Here is a 15,762-nt window from a genome sequence, read left to right as displayed (position 1 = left end):
CTGAAAGGAAGGGAGCAAAAGAAATGCTACCTCCATCCATTTATATACCTATCAAATAAGTACATATTTTGTGTTTATATGAATATATGTGTTTTTAGATTTGAGTATGCAGGTGTGCCTGGGTGTATATATGGGTATATATACACAAAGCATACGTGTGTATATATATGTATATGTACGCATATATATCAAAAACACAATAAACATACACTTATATGTATACACACATACAATAAACACATGTGGGTGCGCACACACATACATATATGATTAAAATTCCTGGACTGTAAATTACTAAATCAATTATCTATTCTATAACCTGATTCTTCACCATTGTCAACCTTAATATTCTAAATCCCAGTTTCTGTGATTATTTTAGAGGTAAGCTTTGTATTCCCAAAGTTGGCTTCTCTATATAAGGGAAAATTTTTCATAAATTTACAAAATCCATATTCTTTTTAAATAAAATGCAGTTTAAAAGATCAAATTTTTCTGTTAAAAATAAGAGTATCCTGATTTTCATTTAACCTTTAACTGATAGATTGCTTTGGAAACTTCCCCAATGACATGGTTAAGGGCTCAAAGTTCAGTACAATTCATATGCTCAGGATAATTGACCTAGGGTTTTACTACAAGAAACACTGGAGATAATTTGTTGCACGTCTTAAAAATATCAGATCTAATTAATTACAAAATAATTAGGTAATAATAAATAAAACTATCATTAACAGAAATTACTAGAGGGTCTTCAAGATGTTATGTTGAGTGCCTGTCGAAGATATTGTTTGAGAAGGTTAGATATTCAAGGTAGAAAATTGTTATAATTTCTAAGCCAGGGTAGTGTTTTAAGTTCTTGTAGTTTGATTATAATCTCAAAGGACTTTTTTCTTTAAACATACATAGTTCTAAGTTGTCTTATACCAGACTTCCAGGAGCCCATGTGGTGGATTAAGCAATAAATCACAGTCACTCTCCCATATTCACCTCTGAACAACCAAAAAATAGCACCCCAGAACAAATACAGGAATAGTAGAGCCAGTGGAAAGAAGGGATGGAACAGTCTTTTAGCCTGGGAAACTTGAAAGATTGGCAACAAATGTCTGTCTGACCCTGATAAAAAAGGAATGAATTCCCGGACAGGAAGTATCCCAGCAAGCCAGCAGAAAGTCCCACCTCAGCAAATCAGTGGGAGATCCTCAGCCCCAGTGAAGTGGAGCAGGCAAGGGACAACACCACATGCCTTAGCATAGCCAGGTGAACCAGCTGACTCCACCTCCTAGAACCACAATGTGCTTCACCACAGCACAGGCCAGACAGGCATCTTCCAGCTGCTGGACTTCCCCACGCTTCAGTGCATTGTGGGGGCTGGGGAAGGATCCTACAGTAGCAAAACCTCCATTTGCTTCAAGACAGCCCAGTCAAGCAGTCAGGCATCTTCAGGCTGCCAGATGTCCAGGTGCTTCAGTGCAGTGCAGGGCAAATAGGCATCGATAAGGTGACAGACTTCCATGTGCCTCAGTGGAGCCACAGGTAAAACTGGCCTTAGTATATATCAGATGCCACCACTAGGACTCAGCAGCAGGTAAGCTGCCAGACACCTACAACACAGGAAATAGGCAAAGAAGACCAGCAAGAAGCAGAAATGAACATTGACCAGAGAAAATTACTATGGTGACAGGGAAGATCAAAACACAAACTCAGAAGAGTACAACATTGTCAATAAACCTACATTTGAAATCATAAAGGGGAATATGAATTGAACTCAAGTCCAAAAAGTCTCCTTGGAAGAAGTCAAGGAGGATTTTAAAAGTCAAATAAGAGAGGTAAAAGAAAAATTGGGAAAAGAAATGGGAGGTATGCAAGAGAGAGCCAACAGCTTAGAAAAGGAAGGGAAACAAATTGACTAAAAAAACCTTAAAAATTACAATTGGCCAAATGGAAAAATCCATGGAAGAAAACAGCTTGTTAAAAAGTAGAATTGGCTGAATAGCAAAGAGGTACAAAAGCTAATTGAAGAAAATAATTCCTTAAAAATTAGAATGGGGGGGGGTGGAGCCACGACGGTGGCTGGAAAGCAGGGACTTGCTTAAGCTCTCTTCCAGGTCCCTCCAAACACCTATAAAAATGACTCTGTGCAGAACCCACAAAACAGCAGACGGAAGCAGGGCTCCAGCCCAGGACAGCCTTGATGGTCACTGGGAAGGGTCTATCACCCAGAGCTGAGCACGGGCTGTGCCAGGACCAACCAGTGCAGGAGCTAGGCAGAATAGGTGGTAGGACTCTGAATCATTGAGCTTTGTCAGATACCAGAATTCTCAACCAACAAACACCAAAGACTACAGAGAAGGTTAGCGGGAAAAGCTTCTGGGACAGAGTGAAAGGAGTTTGCAGTTGGCCACCATCTCTGGGGCAGCAGAGGTGGTGCAGCTCTGAGGGTCCTTCCAGAGCTACAGCTGCGGTTGCTTCCAGCCCCAGGCACACCTGGTGGGAGGAATTAAGTGGTGGATTAGAGCAGGAGTGCAAAGCCTGCTTTGCCCAGCCTGGATATGGGCCTCAGTCCTGCTTGGCGGCTCTTGGGGGAGAAGGAGCACTGGTGTGGCAGAGCTTGCTGTGTAGAAAAAGCTCTGAAGGGAGTCATTCACCACTTTTCAGCTCCAGCCCCATACATTGTCCTCGAGATCAGGCCCTTTGCTAGGCAAAGGCCTGGGTCTTGGGGGGAACCCCGAGTTGGTTGTGAGGCCGGGGACTCGCAACAAGTGGCGCCCAGAACGTGGGGCAACTACACGGTCAATCCACACCGTGTGCACCCACGATACCCAAGGTGCCTCCTTCTGGGAGCAGGAAGGAGATGAGCAGGAAGGAAGACTGCCTGTGTGCACAGCCCCAGGCCATGTTCAAAATTCTCAGCGAGAAACGCTTCATCTTCTCGTCTCCGCGAGACAACCCAGTTTCAAAGCTGGTGAGGTAAGGACGTCTATCTCCTTATCATGGGGCAGTGTGCATCCTTTACAGACTCTAGGGACCTAGAGACATTCCGTAGAATACTTCACAAGCTTAGCAAGAAGCAAGGATGCATGATTTATTTGAGAAAAGTTAGGGGCATCACACCACAGCAGCAGCTGCAGCAAACACGATATACACTGAAGTTCCTCAAAACAAAAGTTTTACAGACAGATGGGGCTGCTGGAACAGAGCAAGAGGAGGAACTTGCAAACTTGGCAGACTTAGAGGACAAGATACCAGAGAAAGGCAACTTAGACTATGATCCGGGGGAAAGAATGAAGTCTTCTGCCCCTCGCCCAGCTCCTCAATATAAATTCAATCCGTGCATTTGGGCCCAAAAAATACATTATATGAAAATTTTGAAGAAGCTAGTAAGGGAAAAATATCTCCTAAACAACTGGAAGAGACCAACGGGGGATCTGCCCCAGATTATCTTAAAAGCAGGGTCTCCACGACCCCAATAAAGCATGGCAACTGGCCTCTGTTACATCAGAGGGCCAAGTACTTTGTGTATAGGATTCAAAAAAAATCCCCTCTGTGTCTCTGTGTCTCTGTGTCTTCATCTCTGTGTGAGTGTGTAATCTGACACCCTGTAATCTCCCTTATCTCTTTCTCTCCCTCCCTGACTCCAGGCTCTTTGGAGGAGCGGGAGGGGCGGGGGAGAGAGAAAGAGAGAGAAAAATGTAGTTTTGGAAATTGCTGGAAAATAATGCTCTTTCTTTTTCACTTCATTTCTTCAAATGTGGCCAGTTTGAAGGATCTGAAGAGAGAAAAGAAAGAAAGCGGGAACTTTTCCCTTAAATTTAAGTGAAAATGTGTTCTAATTTGGCTTAAGATAAAGTCAGAATTTCTTATAATATTTGGCACTAAGGCAAATTCGGAAAATGCATGAATCTCTAATAAAGAGACACTCTGAGTCTTCCAGTACAAGGAGAAGGGACAAGGTACTACTGGATTCTCTTTTTTCCAGAGTCCTACTCACCTTTGACTGGCAAGTTCAAAGTTCTCACTTCCAAAAAAGTTTTAAGCTGTTGCTCATTTTAATCTTTAAGTTTTAAGGTGAAAAGTAAGCCATCTGGGGAAAGGAAAAGCTGGGTGAGTATGTAATTTATTTACTTGAAATGTTTAAGGTAGTTTGGGAAAGAAAGATTGAAATTAGGGATACAGAGGGTAAAAAGAAAAGAAAAAAGTTAAGGTAAAAGTTTGGGAAGGAGAGAGAGACTGGTTTGGAGGAGTTTGATTGTGGGGGTAGAGGCTGTAGTTGAGTCCACGTGGCTCAGGGACCATGTGCTCTGGGCCAACCCCTCCCCCCACTCCACCTTAGGAGCTGAAACTAAAAGAAACTTGTAACCTGTAGTTTATGATGAAAGGTTTTATTGAAACTCTGGGTATTTACTATAAGAAGGATTTTGATTTGTATAATCATTAAGCTCTGTCTATGTAAGGTATGACTGTTAAAAATGTTAAATCTTAGTGTTGGTCAAGGAAGCTCCCTGCCTGGGAAATTAACATAGGCAAGCTTTTTTGTTAATTCAAACTCTTTTTGTAAAAGTGGAAGAATTAGAGTCAGGGATTGGAATGCATAAGATGAAGCTTGGAGAAAGCTGGGTGCAAATAAAGTTTTTCTTTTCTCTTATAAATTCATTCATGGCCAGGCAAATATTCCTAATAAAGTGTATTTAAGATATTAATGTATTAATATATGTTATGCATGTATTTATATATTAATGTACTAATATAGAAATACCAGAAGTTACAGGATCAACAATTCCTATGAAAAAGTTTTTTAGAAATTCTGTAATAACAAAGAATTCAGTTGTTATAATACTTTGAAAATATAGGAGTGTGATTTTCAAGTCTGTATCATCTAAAACTGTATTTATGTTAATCTGGAGGTTTATGGACTAATTTGTGAATGAATCCAAATGTTTAAAGGTTATTTTGCTTTAAGAGAGAGACACATCTCATTTTAGAGCTGTCAAATAATTTTTCTTCAGGAAAGTTTAGTGAAAATACTTTTGAAAAATGCTCTGTAAACTCTTTTTGTATGATTTTCAGAAGGTCTGCTGAATTTCCACCTGTAAGCTAATTGGTTGCAGTTTTCTGTGAGTTATCCAAGTTCTGGGTGACATGATATGATGCTTTTTTATGGCAGATCTCTAATCAGAAATAAGCAGGTAGTGACAAAAGAGAAGTTGTAGAATATTTCTGTATTAATGGGAAAAGTCAAATGTGGATTTGAATTCGTTCCATCATCCAAAACATAGAGATAAAGTTATATGGCTCAATTCTTTCAGATCAGGCATAATTAGAGAAGAATAGGAAAATAGAGGAGAAACTGATGCAAATGTGTTAGAGCAGTAATTTATGATCTTAAGGGGAAGATTTTATTAACAAGGGAGGAAATGCTTGCAAGCTATTTAGAGCTAGTTTTAAGGATGTTCCTGAAGCAATGTGAGATTATATTCATTCAATCTTGCCACTCAAAGACTTTATGGGACTATTAACTGACTGTTTTTCTGAGTCTAACTCAGGTGTGAGAATCAAGGAAGGCTGACCCAAGATGCCAGCAGCCCTGTGAGAGGGCAAGCATGAGCTGCAGGTATGATTTCTTGGCAGAGTTGAGAGGGCAACTGTTCAGCATTTGCTGAGGTGAGACCGTCGTGACCTGATGCCTTAATTGAAACCTGGCCGTCTAAGCCTGACTCAATGCAGCTTGCAGTTTGACATGTCCTCTGCCTGGAGTTGACAGGAAGCTGGGGAAAATATGGTCCCCTTACTCTAAGTCCCTACTCTCTTGGTGGTAAAATTTCTATAATCAGAAGGTTTTGTAAGCACAGTGTAAATCTATTAATATTAATTATGGAACATCTTAGATTACTATAGGACTGAGAGTAGCATTTTTGCATAGGTCCATATATGAGTTAGATTTTCTCTCAGTAATGGTATGGAGACAATTAGGTCAAGGGCTTGTGAGAATATTATTTTGCTATTTGGTTAATATCAAGCTTGTCTAAAGCTTTGTTACAATTAGTAATGTTAAAAGAAGAATGGCTTGTGTATTATCCTGTAAATGCCATCAAAGAAACATGGCATGACAAAAGTTTATGACATGTACTGTGTTGAAAAATTGGTTATTTAATGTATGTATGTATATACTGGAGTCTCATCCCTCTGGTGGGGAAAATTAATGATGAGTAATGTAAAGTATAAGAATTTGGGTTCTGATGTGAATTTCTTGAATGGAACAATTGGTCAAGGTTCCAATTTTGAATTTGTAAAATGATCACGGTTATGAGGATTAGAAATGGTAACTTAAAATTCTGCTAAGATTACTCTTGTAGGAGAATGGACAGAAAGCTGGTTCCTGCAAGAAGAAGAAGAAGCCTCTGTGCTGGAGATGACTGGAACAAATGCCAAGGACCAGAAGACTTGATGCTCTCTGCTGGACAGCTATACAGGAAAAGACTTTTTGAATCTTAAAAGGGACAATTGCATCATTGCTTTTCCTTTTGAGTCTATGTATCTGTATTTACAAAGGGGACTGCCCCTTTTGATTTGTCAATGCGTTGTTCAATCTTCACATGTTTATTTACAATGGGATAGTTAAAGGAAAAAAAATTCGGATGTACCTGTAGTGGTGAGGTGTCAGCAATAACAAAAAGGGGGAGTACAAGTCATTGAATGGAATACTGATTGAGTGGAATACTGAAGTAGCAGAACAATTATGGATAGTTTCAAAAAATTATTGATATTTTCAAATAAAAAAGAAAAAGAAGAAGCTCTGAAAACAGCAGCACAACTCCTCAACGTTGGGACAAATTACCTTCTATTCTACAAGCATTTGTACCCCAACAAAAATCTCAAGGGTAAAGTAGTTGGCTGGGAATATGAACAGGCAGTGGAAAAGGATGCAGATTCAGATTCAGACTCTACAATCTTTTTTTTGGTGATAAAGAAGACCAAAAGATACAGCCAGAAGAAGTCAACAAAGTCAAAGAGCCTACATCAGAAGCCTCCAAGAAAAATATTGAATTGGTCACAGGACATGGAAGACCTCAAAAAGGAGTTGGAAAAGCAAATAAGAGAAGTAGAGGAAAAATTGGGAAGAGAAATGAGAGTGATTTGAGAAAACCATAAAAAAACAAGTCAATGATTTGCTAAAGGAGACCCAAAAATTACTGAAGAAAATAACACCTTAATAAGTAGACTACTCAAATGCAAAGAGCTCCAAAAAGCCAATGAGGAGAAGAATGCCTGGAAAGGCAGAATTAGCCAAATGGAAAAGGAGATCCAAAAGACCACTGAAGAAAATACTACCTTAAAAATTAGATTAGAGCAAGTAGATGCTAGTGACTTTATGAGAAATCAAGATGTTGTAGAACAGAACCAAAGGAATGAAAAAAATGGAAGACAACATGAAATATCTCACTGAAAAAGCCACTGACCTGGAAAATCGATCCAGGAGAGATAATTTAAAAATTATTGGACTACCTGAAAGCCATGATCAAAAAAGATTCTAGATATCATCTTTCAAGAAATCATCAAGGAGAACTGTCCTGATATTCTAGAGCCAGATGCTAAAAGAGAAATTGAAAGAATCCACAGTTTGCCTCCTGAAAAAGACCCCAAAAAGAAAACTCCTAAGAATATTGTCTCCAAATTCCAGAGCTTCCAGATCAAGAAGAAAATACTACAAGCAGTCAGAAAGAAACAATATGAGTATTGTGGAAACACAATCAGGATAATACAAGATCCAGCAGCTTCTACCTTAAGGGATCGAAGGGCTCGGAATATGATATTCCAGAGGTCAATGGAGCTAGGATTAAAACCAAGAGTCACCTGCCCAGCAAACTCAATATAATGCTCCTAAGCAAAATATAGGGTTTCAATAAAATAGAGGAGTTTTAAGCTTGTTCAGTGAAAAGACAAGAGCTGAATAGAAAATTTGACTTTCAAACACAAGAATCAAGAGAAGCATGAAAAGGTAAACAAGAAAGAGAAATCATAAGGGACTTATTAAAGTTGAACTGTTTTGTTTACATTCCTATGTGGAAAGATGATGAGTATGATTCATGAGACCTCAGTATTAGGGTAGCTGAAGGGAATATACATACATACATATGTACATACATACAAACATACATATACATATATACATACATACACATGCACGCACGCACACACACACATATATATGTGTATGTATATATATATATATATATATATATATATATATATATATATATATATATATATAGAGAGAGAGAGAGAGAGAGAGAGAGAGAGAGAGAGAGAGAGAGAGAAAGAGAGACAGAGAGAGACAGAGACAGAAGGCACAGGGTGAGTTGAATATGAAGGGATGATATCTAAAAAAATAAAATCAAATTAAGGTATGAGAGAGGAATATATTGATAGAGGGAGAAAGGGAGAGATATTTCCTTTCCTTTCCTTTCCTTTCCTTTCCTTTCCTTTCCTTTCCTTTCCTTTCCTTCCTTTCCTTTCCTTTCCTTTCCTTTCCTTTCCTTTCCTTTCCTTTCCTTTCCTTTCCTTCCTTTCCTTTCCTTTCCTTTCCTTTCCTTTCCTTTCCTTTCCTTTCCTTTCCTTTCCTTTCCTTCCCATTCCCTTCCCTTCCCCTTTCCTTTCCTTTCCTTTCCTTTCCTTTCCTTTCCTTTCCTTCCTTTCCTTTCCTTTCCTTTCCTTTCCTTCCCTTCCCTTCCCTTCCCTTCCCTTCCCTTCCCTTCCCTTCCCTTCCCTTCCCTTCCCTTCCCTTCCCTTCCCTTCCCTTCCCTTCCCTTCCCTTTCCCTTCCCTTCCCTTCCCTTCCCTTCCCTTCCCTTCCCTTCCCTTCCCTTCCCTTCCCTTCCCTTCCCTTCCCTTCCCTTCCCTTCCCTTCCCTTCCCTTCCCTTCCCTTCCTTCCCTTCCCTTCCCTTCCCTTCCCTTCCCTTCCCTTCCCTTCCCTTCCCTTCCCTTCCCTTCCCTTCCCTTCCCTTCCCTTCCCTTCCCTTCCCTTCCCTTCCCTTCCCTTCCCTTCCCTTCCCTTCCCTTCCCTTCCCTTCCCTTCCCTTCCCTTCCCTTCCCTTCCCTTCCCTTCCCTTCCCTTCCCTTCCCTTCCCTATCAGCCAGGCTAGAAGCTAGTGTGATGACACCCAACAGCTTCTCATCTTTAGATTTTCTTCCAGATTGTGGTTTATTTTGGCATTTTCTTCAATGAGCAGAGAGTGTGACTATACACAGAGAAATGGTTCTGTAATGTTTGCTATGTCTTTTAACCAGTTGTTTCCTTTCTGCTGAGAAAAATGCATTTTCATTTAATGTCATTCAGGTTGTGCTATGGTCAATGTCTTTTGACTTTCTTCTTCAATGAAGAGTCCATGTATACAAATACAAGTGCTTGAGTTTTACCGTCCTCCCTTGTTTACCCTTTTGTGCTGAAATCAAGTCTTTCCCTCTGTCTTTCTCCCTGTCTGTGTATCTCTGTCTCTGCCTGTCTGTCTATCTGTCTGTCTCTGTCTGTCTCTGTCTCTGTCTCTCTCTCTCTCTCTCTCTCTCTCTCTCTCTCTCTCCCTCTGTCTCTCTCTCCCTCCCTCCCTGCCTCCCTCCTTACCTCCCTTTCTCTCACCAAATGATAAAGATATGAAATTCTTTTAAGAAGTATTTAAGAGAGAGCAATAATATGAAGAATTTGCTTTGATAAATCAGGGAGAGAGAAACAAAAGAACTAACTGGCACACCTGAAGAGTGTTGCTTGTTTCAAAGTGCAGTCAAGACTCATTTTGCTTTGCAGAATAGTTTGCAATTTTTGGCCAAATCTAATTGGCCTTTATGAAGAAAGATGCTCTTCTGTAGAAATGGGAGAACTACAAATATGGACTATTAAATAAATAGAAGATGGGGATTTTTTTTGCCCTCTATTAATCTATGAAAAGGAAAAGGGGGGAAAGATAACAAAGGAAGAGTATAGAGGTGCCACATTAAAAGTATCAACTAATGGGTAATTGTCATTGTCAATTTTATTACAGTTATTTTCATCAAATATTTTCACTTATTCTTCTTTGAAGCAATGTTTTCCATTCATTGTTTCACAGATGGTTCTCTATGGATATATGACTATGAATAGTAGCCACTGGTATCAATGTATACTCTTATAAAAAAAGGTTTAACCTCAGGTGCATACTTTATAGTTTTGATAGAATATAACATCCTTAAGGGTAGGGATAGTTGCATTTGCATCTCTCTCCCCAGTGCCGAGCACAACCTGACACATGATAATTACTTCACAAAGGCTTATTGGTAGGTTTTTAAATGTTTCAAAAGAAAAAAATGTAATTTCTCAGTTTAATTTTGCCTTTTAGGGAAGTTATACAAGCAAAATATTGCATTTAATTTTTTTTACAAGGTTACTAAAGAAATTATTTAGCTTGACAGAGGTTGGATTAAATCTCTCATCTTTATTCTATTAAATGCTTTTCCAATTTTTTTGGGGGAAACCTAAATGATTTTAAGATCATTAAAATAAAGTTAACATATGAATATTAGAGATATATTTGAAAATTATGAGGTCCACCAAAATGCTACCTACTTATAAGAACCAAGTTACCTTTGATTTAGCTGGAAAAAAAATCATAGAAACGCTAGAGAATCTTGAACACAAAAGGAACTTTAGAGGATAACTACTCGTATTTATAACCAAACAAATCCTTTTTACACTAATCCTGATAACTAACCATCTATCCTTAAAAAAAAATAATATGGTGGTAGGTAACTTGGCACTTCCCATGAAAACTCATTTTCTACTTGAAAAGCTCGAAATTTCATAAAAGTTTTCTATAGTCATAGAATTGTAAAGTCAAAAGAAGATACAGAGATCATGTAGTCCAAACTTTGCCCAAATCATAAATCTTTTCCGCAACATTCTTGACCTTGCATTATTTTCATAAGAATATCCAATGACAGGGCAGTCATTAAGCACAAAAGCAACTTGTTCAATTTTAGCCTGATTGTCAGGGAGTTTTATTTTGTATGTGTGTGTGTTCAATATCCATTCATGGTCTGTCTCCCTTTAGCTGTCACCATTACTCCCAATTCTGATTTCCAAGAAAAGTAGGCTACTACTTCTTTCAAATAAGTCCTTTCATATATTTTTAGAATATCATGTCCTACATTAATCATTTTCTTCAAGCTTACTACCTCCAGTTCTTTTTCCTCTTTTTATTAAAAATTTTTAAAATTTATTTCATATTTCCCCATTTAAATGTAAAAAAAAAATATTTTTAACAATTCTTTTTAAAACTTTGAGTTCCGGATTCTCTCTCTTCCTCCCTTCATTGAAAAGGCAAGCAATTCAATATAGGTTATGCATGTGTAGTCATGCAAAATATTTCCATAATGGTCTTGTTGTGAAAGAAAACATAGCCCCAAAACAAAAACTAAAAAAAAAGAAAACAAATCTTGAGAAAAATAGAGAAAGTAAAAACATATGCTTGAATTTGTATTCAGACACCATCCATTCTTTCTCTGGGGTTGGGAAGAATTTTTCACCATAAGTCTTTCAAAATTGTCTCAGATCATTGCATTGGTGAAAATAGCTAAGTCATTCACATCTGATCATCTTGCAATATTGCTATTATTTTGTACATGGTATATTTCACTTAGCATCAGCTCATGTAAGTCTTTACAGGTTTTTCTGAGAGCATCCTGCTCAACATTTCTTATAGCAAAATAGTATTCCATCACAAGCACATACCACAGCTTGTTCAGTCATTTCCCACTTGATGGACATCCCATCAGTTTCCAACTCTTTCACATCAGAGAAGATCTGCTAGAAATGTTTTTGTACATATACATCCTTTTCACTTATTTTTTATGTCTTTTGGGATATAGACCTAGTAGTGGTATTGCTAGGTCAAAGCCCTTTGCCCTTTGGGCAAAGTTCCACATTCATCTACACAATGACTGAATCAGTTCTAAGCTCTACCAACAGTGCATTGATGTCTCCTTTTCCCCACATCCTCTCCAACATTTGTCATTTACCTTTCTTGTACTATTATTTAATCTGATAGGTATGAGGTAGTACCTCAGAGTTGTTTTAATTTGCATTTCTCCAATCAATAGTGAGTTCGAGCATTTTTTTCATATGGCTATAGACAGCTTTGCTTAGCTCATATGAAAACTTTTCACAACTTTTGATTATTTATCAGCTGAGGAATGACTATTATTTGTATAAATTTGACTCAGTGCTCCATATGTTTGAGAAATGAAGACATCATCAGAGAAACTTGATTCATTTTTTTTCATGGTTACTATTAACTGTATTTCTCTCAATTCTATTCATTCCCTTTTATTCTATTCTCTCTCTCTTTTCACATTGTCCCTCCTCAAAAGTGTTTTGCTTCTGACTACCTCCTCCCCAATCTACCCTTCCTTCTATCATAACCCTTCTTCTCTTATCCCCTTCCTTTCCTGCTTTTTTTTGTAGGATAAGAGATATTTGTATGCTCAATAGAGTGTGTATATTATTCTGTCTTTAAGTCAATTATGATTTGACTAAGGTTCACTCACTTCCCCTCACCTCCCTTCTCATCCCCTGTATGGTAAAAGGTTTTTTCTTATATCTTTCATGTGAGATAATTTACCCCATCCTAGCTCTCCCTTTCCCTTTCTCCCAATACATTCCTCTCTTGTACCTTAATTTAATTTAATTTTTTGAATTTATTTTTATTTAATATTTTTTTTTGTTTTTACCTTTGATTTCCACAAGATTTTGAGTTACAAATTATCTCCCCATTTCTACTCTCCACTCCAGCCTAAGATGGCATAAATTCTGATTGTTCCTTTCCCCAGTCTCCCTTCCCTCCTATCACCCCACTCCCCCCACTTATTCCCTTTCCCCTTACTTTCTTGTAGGGCAAGATAGATTTCTATATCCCATTGCCTGTATATCTTATTTCCTAATTGCATGTAAAAACACCTTTTTTTTAAACATTTGTTTTTAGAACTTTGAGTTCCAAATTCTCCCCCTTCTTCCCTCCCCACCCACCCTGCCTGAGAAGGCAAGCAATTCAACATAGGCCACACATGTATCATTATACAAAACACTTCCATAATAATCATGTTGTGAAAGACTAACTATATTTCTCTCCATCCTATCCTCTTCCTCTTTATTCACTTTTCTCCCTTGACCCTGTCCACTTTCAAAAGTGTTTCCTTTTGATTTCCTCCTCCTCCAATCTGCCTTCCCTTCTACCATCCCCCCCACCTTATCCCATTCTTTCCTACCTTCATGCAGGGTAAGATACCCAGTTGAGTGTGTATGTTACTGTTTCCTTAAGTAAAATCTGATGAGAGCAAGATTCACTCATTCTGGGATGGAGAGCCAAGATGGCGGCTGGAAAGCAGGGACTTGCTTAAGCTCTCCCAAAAATCCCTCCAAACACCTGTAAGAATGGCTCTGAACAAATGCTAGAGTTGAGGGACCCACAAAATAGCAGAGGGAAGCAGGTCTCCAGCCCAGGATAGCCTAGATGGTTGCTGGGAAGGGTCTGTCACACTGTGCTGGGACCAGAGCACAGCCCAGCATGGGCCTTCCCAGACTAGACCTGGGTCAGCCTGAAGCAGGCTTTAGGTCCACGAATCATTGAGTTGTGGCAGTTACCAGACTTTTCAACCCACAAACACCAAAGACCATGAAGCAGGTTGGGGGAAAACTGCTAGATAGGATTAGAAAGCAGTCTAGCCCCAGCTTTGGGGTGGGAGAGGTGGTGATGTGGTAGTGACAGCAGCAGCAGGAAGCTCCTGAGGCTGCTTCCAGAGCTCCAGCATCAGCTGCTTCCTGAGTCTCTGGCTCACACAGTGGGAGGAATCAAGCAGCAGAGCAGAGCAGGAGTGCAGGGATTGCTTTGCCCGGCTTGCATCTGGTTCGCATTCCTGGTTGGTGGTTCTTGGGGGAGAAGGAGTGCTCCTGTGGCAGAGCTTGCAGTGACAGTGGAGTAGAAGTAACTCTGAAAACAGTAGCACAGCCCCTAAAGCTTGGGGCAAAGCACTCTCTACAGTACAAACAGTCCTACCCTGATAAAAAGTTCAAAGGTCAAGTAGTTGGCTGGGAAAATGGCCAGGCAGCAAAGAAGGATGCTTATTCAGACTCTAGAATCTTTTTTTTTGGTGACAAAGAAGATGAAAACAAACAGCCAGAAGAAGTCAACAAAGTCAAAGAGCCTACATCAAAAGCCTCAAAAAATATGAATTTGTCTCAGGCCATGAAAGAGCTCCAAAAAGAGTTGGAAAAGCAAGTAAAAGAGGTAGAGGAAAAATTGTGAAGAGAACTGAGAGAGATGCAAGAAAATCATGAAAAATAAGTCAACAACATGTTAATGGAGACCCAAAAAACACTGAAGAAAATAACACCTTAAAAAATAGACTAACTCAAATGGCAAAAGAGCTCCATAAAGCCAATGAGGAGAAGAAGTTTTGAAGGGCAGAATTAGCCAAATGGAAAAGGAGGTCCAAAAGACCACTGAAGAAAATACCACTTCAAAAATTATATTGCATCCAGTGGAGGCTAGTGACTCTATGAGAAATCAAGATACAAAACAGAAACAAAGGAATAAAAAATGGAAGACAATGTGAAATATCTCATTGCAAAAACAACTGACCTGGAGAATAGATCCAGGAGAGATATTTTAAAAATTACTGGATTATCTGAAAGTCATAATCAAAAAAGAGCCTAGACATCGCCTTTCAAGAAATTATCAAGGAAAACTGCCCTGATATTCTAGAGCTGGAGGGTAAAATAGAAATTGAAATAATGCACTGATTGCCTCTTGAAAAAGATCCCAAAAAGAAATCTTCTAGGAAATTGTTGCCAAATTCCAGAGTTCCCAGCTCAAGGAGAAAATAATGCAAGCAGCCAGAAAAAAACAATTTGAGTACTGTCGAAACACAATCAGGATCATACAAGATCTAGCAGCATCTACATTAAGGGATCAAAGGGCTTGGAATGTGATATTCTAGAGGTCAAAGGAGCTAGGGTTAAAACCAAGAATCACCTACCCAGCAAAACCGAGTATAATGCTCCAAGACAAAATATGGATTTTCAATAAAATAGAGGACTTTCAAGCTTTCTCCATGAAAAGACCAGAGATGAATAGAAAATTTGACTAGAACAAATAGAAGCATTATACATTGTGATCCAATCAAGCAGGAAACTAAAACATATCATTCACAGCAAAGCAAAATATATCATTCAGTGCGATTTCCAGATACTTGTTTACAATACAAATATGATCCACCTCTAGGTCCCAGCAAGTTAATCTCTTCAATCAACCATTCCCCAAATATTTATTTACCATTCAAATTGATGAGGTGCTTGTTCTTCGACCCTAAATTCTAACAGCCTCTGCTTGGGTGCCTGTGCCTGAACCCCAATTCCAAAACACAAACAGTTCTCATAAACATATCTAGTTCTCAAAACATATTCTCTCTTGCACATGTAGTTCTCAAAACACATTCTCTCTCAGGCTGTCTCTCTCTCTCTAGCTAAAGGGCAGCCTGCCCCAACTTATTTCTGCTTCTTCCTTTTTAAGCAGCTATGTGCAAATATAGATTGATTTCCAGATGCTGATAACTGACTGAACACTGAGTCATAACCACATTTACTATTCACTGACCTTTATAACATGTATCTTAGATATAGTATTTTGTCTAACAAGACATTAGATGAGAAAGTAGCCTTGACTGACAGTGAACTTAGTTGTCTATTTC

Source organism: Trichosurus vulpecula, chromosome 5 (genome assembly GCF_011100635.1).
Source record: "Trichosurus vulpecula isolate mTriVul1 chromosome 5, mTriVul1.pri, whole genome shotgun sequence".
NCBI classification, from domain to species: domain Eukaryota; kingdom Metazoa; phylum Chordata; class Mammalia; order Diprotodontia; family Phalangeridae; genus Trichosurus; species Trichosurus vulpecula.
Note: the sequence above shows the minus strand (reverse complement) of the source record.